The 10000-nt window shown below is 38.3% G+C and overlaps 7 non-coding genes across 7 annotated transcripts; all 7 read right to left on the reverse strand.

Annotated features, from left to right (window-relative positions):
- Positions 1-552: 552 nt before the first annotated feature.
- On the reverse strand, positions 553-625 carry TRNAK-CUU (transfer RNA lysine (anticodon CUU)). Its single transcript has one exon. It is a non-coding gene; the product is annotated as a tRNA-Lys (tRNA).
- A 432-nt stretch (positions 626-1057) lies between these two features.
- Positions 1058-1130, reverse strand: TRNAK-CUU (transfer RNA lysine (anticodon CUU)). The gene has a single exon. It is a non-coding gene; the product is annotated as a tRNA-Lys (tRNA).
- A 928-nt stretch (positions 1131-2058) lies between these two features.
- TRNAK-CUU (transfer RNA lysine (anticodon CUU)) lies at positions 2059-2131 on the reverse strand. Its single transcript has one exon. It is a non-coding gene; the product is annotated as a tRNA-Lys (tRNA).
- A 1021-nt stretch (positions 2132-3152) lies between these two features.
- TRNAK-CUU (transfer RNA lysine (anticodon CUU)) lies at positions 3153-3225 on the reverse strand. The gene has a single exon. It is a non-coding gene; the product is annotated as a tRNA-Lys (tRNA).
- Positions 3226-4751: 1526 nt separating this feature from the next.
- TRNAK-CUU (transfer RNA lysine (anticodon CUU)) lies at positions 4752-4824 on the reverse strand. The gene has a single exon. It is a non-coding gene; the product is annotated as a tRNA-Lys (tRNA).
- A 697-nt stretch (positions 4825-5521) lies between these two features.
- On the reverse strand, positions 5522-5594 carry TRNAK-CUU (transfer RNA lysine (anticodon CUU)). Its single transcript has one exon. It is a non-coding gene; the product is annotated as a tRNA-Lys (tRNA).
- A 3443-nt stretch (positions 5595-9037) lies between these two features.
- On the reverse strand, positions 9038-9110 carry TRNAK-CUU (transfer RNA lysine (anticodon CUU)). The gene has a single exon. It is a non-coding gene; the product is annotated as a tRNA-Lys (tRNA).
- Positions 9111-10000: the final 890 nt, after the last annotated feature.

Consider the following 10000-nt stretch of genomic DNA (forward strand, 5'->3'; position numbering starts at 1 on the left):
ATGCTCTACCGACTGAGCTAGCCGGGCTCCTTTGGATGCCTATAGTTTTCTTCCCTATCCCTGCACTGCCGTTTTCCACAGATAGGATGCTGTGTAATCATAGGCTCTGGTGGAGTTTGGAAAGAAAATACACATCAGCCAGAGGCAGAAATAGTCTAAGAAAGTATCAAACACAATTACCAGTCAATATCAGAACGCATTGAAGAATATCAGGAAATAGCCGATTAAACCTGTGTGGAAAAAAGTCTTATTTGTGATTTCTCCACTTTATTTTATAGTAAGATGATACATACTTTTTCTTTTACAGTGAATACATTAAGGTGTGGTATTGCCCCATTACACATCATCCAGACATGCATTCATATATTGCATGTTAACAATCAAAATATTGCAAATATTGTAAAGAGACTTTCAATTTCTATTTTTTTGGTCAAAAAGCACTAAAATTTTAGTTGTTTTCGCCCAACGTTTTCTTCCCTATCCCTGCACTGCCGCTTTCCACAGATAGGATGTATTTTTTTAGTCAAAAAGCACTACAATTTTAGTTGTTTTCGCCCAACGTGGGGCTCGAACCCACGACCCTGAGATTAAGAGTCTCATGCTCTACCGACTGAGCTAGCCGGGCTCCTTTGGACGCCTATAGTTTTCTTCCCTATCCCTGCACTGCCGTTTTCCACAGATTGGATGCTGTGTAATCATAGGCTCTGGTGGAGTTTGGAAAGAAAATACACATCAGCCAGAGGCAGAAATAGTCTAAGAAAGTATCAAACACAATTTCCAGTCAATATCAGAACGCATTGAAGAATATCAGGAAATAGCCGATTAAACCTGTGTGGAAACAAGTCTTATTTGTGTTTTCTCCACTTTATTTTATAGTAAGATGATACATACTTTTTCTTTTACTGTGAATACATTAAGGTGTGGTATTGCCCCATTACACATCATCCAGACATGCATTCATATATTGCATGTTAACAATGAAAATATTGCAAATATTGTAAAGAGACTTTCAATTTCTATTTTTTTGGTCAAAAAGCACTAAAATGTTAGTTGTTTTTGCCCAACGTGGGGCTCGAACCCACGACCCTGAGATTAAGAGTCTCATGCTCTACCGACTGAGCTAGCCGGGCTCCTTTGGATGCGTGTAGTTTTCTTCCCTATCCCTGCACTGCCGCTTTCCACAGATAGGATGCTGTGTAATCATAGGCTCTGGTGGAGTTTGGAAAGAAAATACACATCAGCCAGAGGCAGAAATAGTCTAAGAAAGTATCAAACACAATTACCAGTCAATATCAGAACGCATTGAAGAATATCAGGAAATAGCCGATTAAACCTGTGTGGAAAAAAGTCTTATTTGTGTTTTCTCCACTTTATTTTATAGTAAGATGATACATACTTTTTCTTTTACAGTGAATACATTAAGGTGTGGTATTGCCCCATTACACATCATCCAGACATGCATTCATATATTGCATGTTAACAATGAAAATATTGCAAAGAGACTTTCAATTTCTATTTTTTTGGTCAAAAAGCACTACAATTTTAGTTGTTTTCGCCCAAAGTGGGGCTCGAACCCACGACCCTGAGATTAAGAGTCTCATGCTCTACCGACTGAGCTAGCCGGGCACCTTTGGATGCCTATAGTTTTCTTCCCTATCCCTGCACTGCCGCTTTCCACAGATAGGATGCTGTGTAATCATAGGCTCTGGTGGAGTTTGGAAAGAAAATACACATCAGCCAGAGGCAGAAATAGTCTAAGAAAGTATCAAACACAATTACCAGACAATATCAGAACGCATTGAAGAATATCAGGAAATAGCCGATTAAACCTGTGTGGAAAAAAGTCTTATTTGTGTTTTCTCCACTTTATTTTATAGTAAGATGATACATACTTTTTCTTTTACAGTGAATACATTAAGGTGTGGTATTGCCCCATTACACATCATCCAGACATGCATTCATATATTGCATGTTAACAATCAAAATATTGCAAATATTGTAAAGAGACTTTCAATTTCTATTTTTTTGGTCAAAAAGCACTAAAATTTTATTTGTTTTCGCCCAACGTGGGGCTCGAACCCACGACCCTGAGATTAAGAGTCTCATGCTCTACCAACTGAGCTAGCCGGGCTCCTTTGGATGCCTATAGTTTTCTTCCCTATCCCTGCACTGCCGCTTTCCACAGATAGGATGCTGTGTAATCATAGGCTCTGGTGGAGTTTGGAAAGAAAATACACATCAGCCAGAGGCATAAATAGCCTAAGAAAGAATCAAACACAATTACCAGTCAATATCAGAACGCATTGAAGAATATCAGGAAATAGCCGATTAAACCTGTGTGGAAAAAAGTCTTATTTGTGTTTTCTCCACTTTATTTTATAGTAAGATGATACATACTTTTTCTTTTACAGTGAATACATTAAGGTGTGGTATTGCCCCATTACACATCATCCAGACATGCATTCATATATTGCATGTTAACAATCAAAATATTGCAAATATTGTAAAGAGACTTTCAATTTCTATTTTGTTGGTCAAAAAGCACTAAAATTTTAGTTGTTTTCGCCCAACGTTTTGTTCCCTATCCCTGCACTGCCGCTTTCCACAGATAGGATGTATTTTTTTGGTCAAAAAGCACTACAATTTTAGTTGTTTTCGCCCAACGTGGGGCTCAAACCCACGACCCTGAGATTAAGAGTCTCATGCTCTACCGACTGAGCTAGCCGGGCTCCTTTGGATGCCTATAGTTTTCTTCCCTATCCCTGCACTGCCGTTTTCCACAGATAGGATGCTGTGTAATCATAGGCTCTGGTGGAGTTTGGAAAGAAAATACACATCAGCCAGAGGCAGAAATAGTCTAAGAAAGTATCAAACACAATTTCCAGTCAATATCAGAACGCATTGAAGAATATCAGGAAATAGCCGATTAAACCTGTGTGGAAACAAGTCTTATTTGTGTTTTCTCCACTTTATTTTATAGTAAGATGATACGTACTTTTTCTTTTACTGTGAATACATTAAGGTGTGATATTGCCCCATTACACATCATCCAGACATGCATTCATATATTGCATGTTAACAATGAAAATATTGCAAAGAGACTTTCAATTTCTATTTTTTTGGTCAAAAAGCACTACAATTTTAGTTGTTTTCGCCCAACGTGGGGCTCGAACCCACGACCCTGAGATTAAGAGTCTCATGCTCTACCGACTGAGCTAGCCGGGCACCTTTGGATGCCTATAGTTTTCTTCCCTATCCCTGCACTGCCGCTTTCCACAGATAGGATGCTGTGTAATCATAGGCTCTGGTGGAGTTTGGAAAGAAAATACACATCAGCCAGAGGCAGAAATAGTCTAAGAAAGTATCAAACACAATTACCAGTCAATATCAGAACGCATTGAAGAATATCAGGAAATAGCCGATTAAACCTGTGTGGAAAAAAGTCTTATTTGTGTTTTCTCCACTTTATTTTATAGTAAGATGATACATACTTTTTCTTTTACAGTGAATACATTAAGGTGTGGTATTGCCCCATTACACATCATCCAGACATGCATTCATATATTGCATGTTAACAATGAAAATATTGCAAATATTGTAAAGAGACTTTCAATTTCTATTTTTTTGGTCAAAAAGCACTAAAACTTTAGTTGTTTTCGCCCAACGTGGGGCTCAAACCCACGACCCTGAGATTAAGAGTCTCATGCTCTACTGACTGAGCTAGCCGGGCTCCTTTGGATGCCTATAGTTTTCTTCCCTATCCCTGCACTGCCGTTTTCCACAGATAGGATGCTGTGTAATCATAGGCTCTGGTGGAGTTTGGAAAGAAAATACACATCAGCCAGAGGCATAAATAGCCTAAGAAAGAATCAAACACAATTACCAGTCAATATCAGAACGCATTGAAGAATATCAGGAAATAGCCGATTAAACCTGTGTGGAAAAAAGTCTTATTTGTGTTTTCTCCACTTTATTTTATAGTAAGATGATACATACTTTTTCTTTTACAGTGAATACATTAAGGTGTGGTATTGCCCCATTACACATCATCCAGACATGCATTCATATATTGCATGTTAACAATCAAAATATTGCAAATATTGTAAAGAGACTTTCAATTTCTATTTTGTTGGTCAAAAAGCACTAAAATTTTAGTTGTTTTCGCCCAACGTTTTGTTCCCTATCCCTGCACTGCCGCTTTCCACAGATAGGATGTATTTTTTTGGTCAAAAAGCACTACAATTTTAGTTGTTTTCGCCCAACGTGGGGCTCAAACCCACGACCCTGAGATTAAGAGTCTCATGCTCTACCGACTGAGCTAGCCGGGCTCCTTTGGATGCCTATAGTTTTCTTCCCTATCCCTGCACTGCCGTTTTCCACAGATAGGATGCTGTGTAATCATAGGCTCTGGTGGAGTTTGGAAAGAAAATACACATCAGCCAGAGGCAGAAATAGTCTAAGAAAGTATCAAACACAATTTCCAGTCAATATCAGAACGCATTGAAGAATATCAGGAAATAGCCGATTAAACCTGTGTGGAAACAAGTCTTATTTGTGTTTTCTCCACTTTATTTTATAGTAAGATGATACATACTTTTTCTTTTACTGTGAATACATTAAGGTGTGGAATTGCCCCATTACACATCATCCAGACATGCATTCATATATTGCATGTTAACAATGAAAATATTGCAAAGAGACTTTCAATTTCTATTTTTTTGGTCAAAAAGCACTACAATTTTAGTTGTTTTCGCCCAACGTGGGGCTCGAACCCACGACCCTGAGATTAAGAGTCTCATGCTCTACCGACTGAGCTAGCCGGGCACCTTTGGATGCCTATAGTTTTCTTCCCTATCCCTGCACTGCCGCTTTCCACAGATAGGATGCTGTGTAATCATAGGCTCTGGTGGAGTTTGGAAAGAAAATACACATCAGCCAGAGGCAGAAATAGTCTAAGAAAGTATCAAACACAATTACCAGTCAATATCAGAACGCATTGAAGAATATCAGGAAATAGCCGATTAAACCTGTGTGGAAAAAAGTCTTATTTGTGTTTTCTCCACTTTATTTTATAGTAAGATGATACATACTTTTTCTTTTACAGTGAATACATTAAGGTGTGGTATTGCCCCATTACACATCATCCAGACATGCATTCATATATTGCATGTTAACAATGAAAATATTGCAAATATTGTAAAGAGACTTTCAATTTCTATTTTTTTGGTCAAAAAGCACTAAAATTTTAGTTGTTTTCGCCCAACGTTTTGTTCCCTATCCCTGCACTGCCGCTTTCCACAGATAGGATGTATTTTTTTGGTCAAAAAGCACTACAATTTTAGTTTTCGCCCAACGTGGGGCTCGATCCCACGACCCTGAGATTAAGAGTCTCATGCGCTACCGACTGAGCTAGCCGGGCTCCTTTGGATGCCTATAGTTTCCTTCCCTATCCCTGCACTGCCGTTTTCCACAGATAGGATGTATTTTTTTGGTCAAAAAGCACTACAATTTTAGTTGTTTTCGCCCAACGTGGGGCTCGAACCCACGACCCTGAGATTAAGAGTCTCATGCTCTACCGACTGAGCTAGCCGGGCTCCTTTGAATGCCTATAGTTTTCTTCCCTATCCCTGCACTGCCGTTTTCCACAGATAGGATGCTGTGTAATCATAGGCTCTGGTGGAGTTTGGAAAGAAAATACACATCAGCCAGAGGCAGAAATAGTCTAAGAAAGTATCAAACACAATTACCAGTCAATATCAGAACGCATTGAAGAATATCAGGAAATAGCCGATTAAACCTGTGTGGAAAAAAGTCTTATTTGTGTTTTCTCCACTTTATTTTATAGTAAGATGATACATACTTTTTCTTTTACAGTGAATACATTAAGGTGTGGTATTGCCCCATTACACATCATCCAGACATGCATTCATATATTGCATGTTAACAATCAAAATATTGCAAATATTGTAAAGAGACTTTCAATTTCTATTTTTTTGGTCAAAAAGCATTAAAATTTTAGTTGTTTTCGCCCAACGTGGGGCTCGCACCCATGACCCTGAGATTAAGAGTCTCATGCTCTACCGACTGAGCTAGCCGGGCTCCTTTGGATGCATATAGTTTTCTTCCCTATCCCTGCACTGCCGTTTTCCACAGATAGGATGCTGTGTAATCATAGGCTCTGGTGGAGTTTGGAAAGAAAATACACATCAGCCAGAGGCAGAAATAGTCTAAGAAAGTATCAAACACAATTACCAGTCAATATCAGAACGCATTGAAGAATATCAGGAAATAGCCGATTAAACCTGTGTGGAAAAAAGTCTTATTTGTGTTTTCTCCACTTTATTTTATAGTAAGATGATACATACTTTTTCTTTTACAGTGAATACATTAAGGTGTGGTATTGCCCCATTACACATCATCCAGACATGCATTCATATATTGCATGTTAACAATCAAAATATTGCAAATATTGCAAAGAGACTTTCAATTTATATTTTTTTGGTCAAAAAGCACTAAAATTTTAGTTGTTTTCGCCCAACGTGGGGTTCGCACCCACGACCCTGAAATTAAGAGTCTCATGCTCTACCGACTGAGCTAGCCGGGCTCCTTTGGATGCCTATAGTTTTCTTCCCTATCCCTGCACTGCCGCTTTCCACAGATAGGATGCTGTGTAATCATAGGCTCTGGTGGAGTTTGGAAAGAAAATACACATCAGCCAGAGGCAGAAATAGTCTAAGAAAGTATCAAACACAATTACCAGTCAATATCAGAACGCATTGAAGAATATCAGGAAATAGCCGATTAAACCTGTGTGGAAAAAAGTCTTATTTGTGTTTTCTCCACTTTATTTTATAGTAAGATGATGCATACTTTTTCTTTTACAGTGAATACATTAAGGTATGGTATTGCCCCATTACACATCATCCAGACATGCATTCATATATTGCATGTTAACAATGAAAATATTGCAAAGAGACTTTCAATTTCTATTATTTTGGTCAAAAAGCACTAAAATTTTAGTTGTTTTCGCCCAACGTGGGGCTCGAACCCACGACCCTGAGATTAAGAGTCTCATGCTCTACAGACTGAGCTAGCCGGGCTCCTATGGATGCCTATAGTTTTCTTCCCTATCCCTGCACTGCCGCTTTCCACGGATAGGATGCTGTGTAATCATAGGCTCTGGTGGAGTTTGGAAAGAAAATACACATCAGCCAGAGGAGGAAATAGTCTAAGAAAGTATCAAACACAATTACCAGTCAATATCAGAACGCATTGAAGAATATCAGGAAATAGCCGATTAAACCTGTGTGGAAAAAAGTCTTATTTGTGTTTTCTCCACTTTATTTTATAGTAAGATGATACATACTTTTTCTTTTACAGTGAATACATTAAGGTGTGGTATTGCCCCATTACACATCATCCAGACATGCATTCATATATTGCATGTTAACAATGAAAATATTGCAAATATTGTAAAGAGACTTTCAATTTCTATTTTTTTGGTCAAAAAGCAATAAAATTTTAGTTGTTTTCGCCCAACGTGGGGCGCGAACCCACACCCCTGAGATTAAGAGTCTCATGCTCTACCGACTGAGCTAGCTGGGCTCCTTTGGATGCCTATAGTTTTCTTCCCTATCCCTGCACTGCCGTTTTCCACAGATAGGATGCTGTGTAATCATAGGCTCTGGTGGAGTTTGGAAAGAAAATACACATCAGCCAGAGGCAGAAATAGTCTAAGAAAGTATCAAACACAATTACCAGTCAATATCCGAACGCATTGAAGAATATCAGGAAATAGCCGATTAAACCTGTGTGGAAAAAAGTCTTATTTGTGTTTTCTCCACTTTATTTTATAGTAAGATGATACATACTTTTTCTTTTACAGTGAATACATTAAGGTGTGGTATTGCCCCATTACACATCATCCAGACATGCATTCATATATTGCATGTTAACAATGAAAATATTGCAAATATTGTAAAGAGACTTTCAATTTCTATTTTTTTGGTCAAAAAGCACGAAAATTTTAGTTGTTTTCACCCAACGTGGGGCTTGAACCCACGACCCTGAGATTAAGAGTCTCATGCTCTACCGACTGAGCTAGCCAGGCTCTTTTGGATGCCTATAGTTTTCTTCCCTATCCCTGCACTGCCGCTTTCCACAGATAGGATGCTGTGTAATCATAGGCTCTGGTGGAGTTTGGAAAGAAAATACACATCAGCCAGAGGCAGAAATAGTCTAAGAAAGTATCAAACACAATTACCAGTCAATATCAGAACGCATTGAAGAATATCAGGAAATAGCCGATTAAACATGTGTGGAAAAAAGTCTTATTTGTGTTTTCTCCACTTTATTTTATAGTAAGATGATACATACTTTTTCTTTTACAGTGAATACATTAAGGTGTGGTATTGCCCCATTACACATCATCCAGACATGCATTCATATATTGCATGTTAACAATGAAAATATTGCAAATATTGTAAAGAGACTTTCAATTTCTATTTTTTGGTCAAAAAGCACTAAAATTTTAGTTGTTTTTGCCCAACGTGGGGCTCGCACCCACGACCCTGAGATTAAGAGTCTCATGCTCTACCGACTGAGCTAGCCGGGCTCCTTTGGATGCCTATAGTTTTCTTCCCTATCCCTGCACTGCCGCTTTCCACAGATAGGATGCTGTGTAATCATAGGCTCTGGTGGAGTTTGGAAAGAAAATACACATCAGCCAGAGGCAGAAATAGTCTAAGAAAGTATCAAACACAATTACCAGTCAATATCAGAACGCATTAAAGAATATCAGGAAATAGCCGATTAAACCTGTGTGGAAAAAAGTCTTATTTGTGTTTTCTCCACTTTATTTTATAGTAAGATGATGCATACTTTTTCTTTTACAGTGAATACATTAAGGTATGGTATTGCCCCATTACACATCATCCAGACATGCATTCATATATTGCATGTTAACAATGAAAATATTGCAAAGAGACTTTCAATTTCTATTATTTTGGTCAAAAAGCACTAAAATTTTAGTTGTTTTCGCCCAACGTGGGGCTCGAACCCACGACCCTGAGATTAAGAGTCTCATGCTCTACCGACTGAGCTAGCCGGGCTCCTATGGATGCCTATAGTTTTCTTCCCTATCCCTGCACTGCCGCTTTCCACGGATAGGATGCTGTGTAATCATAGGCTCTGGTGGAGTTTGGAAAGAAAATACACATCAGCCAGAGGAGGAAATAGTCTAAGAAAGTATCAAACACAATTACCAGTCAATATCAGAACGCATTGAAGAATATCAGGAAATAGCCGATTAAACCTGTGTGGAAAAAAGTCTTATTTGTGTTTTCTCCACTTTATTTTATAGTAAGATGATACATACTTTTTCTTTTACAGTGAATACATTAAGGTGTGGTATTGCCCCATTACACATCATCCAGACATGCATTCATATATTGCATGTTAACAATGAAAATATTGCAAATATTGTAAAGAGACTTTCAATTTCTATTTTTTTGGTCAAAAAGCACTAAAATTTTAGTTGTTTTCGCCCAACGTGGGGCGCGAACCCACGCCCCTGAGATTAAGAGTCTCATGCTCTACCGACTGAGCTAGCCGGGCTCCTTTGGATGCCTATAGTTTTCTTCCCTATCCCTGCACTGCCGTTTTCCACAGATAGGATGCTGTGTAATCATAGGCTCTGGTGGAGTTTGGAAAGAAAATACACATCAGCCAGAGGCAGAAATAGTCTAAGAAAGTATCAAACACAATTACCAGTCAATATCCGAACGCATTGAAGAATATCAGGAAATAGCCGATTAAACCTGTGTGGAAAAAAGTCTTATTTGTGTTTTCTCCACTTTATTTTATAGTAAGATGATACATACTTTTTCTTTTACAGTGAATACATTAAGGTGTGGTATTGCCCCATTACTCATCATCCAGACATGCATTCATATATTGCATGTTAACAATGAAAATATTGCAAATATTGTAAAGAGACTTT

Source organism: Ambystoma mexicanum, chromosome 4q (assembly GCF_040938575.1).
Source record: "Ambystoma mexicanum isolate Mex_15411 chromosome 4q, UKY_AmexF1_1, whole genome shotgun sequence".
NCBI lineage: Eukaryota > Metazoa > Chordata > Amphibia > Caudata > Ambystomatidae > Ambystoma > Ambystoma mexicanum.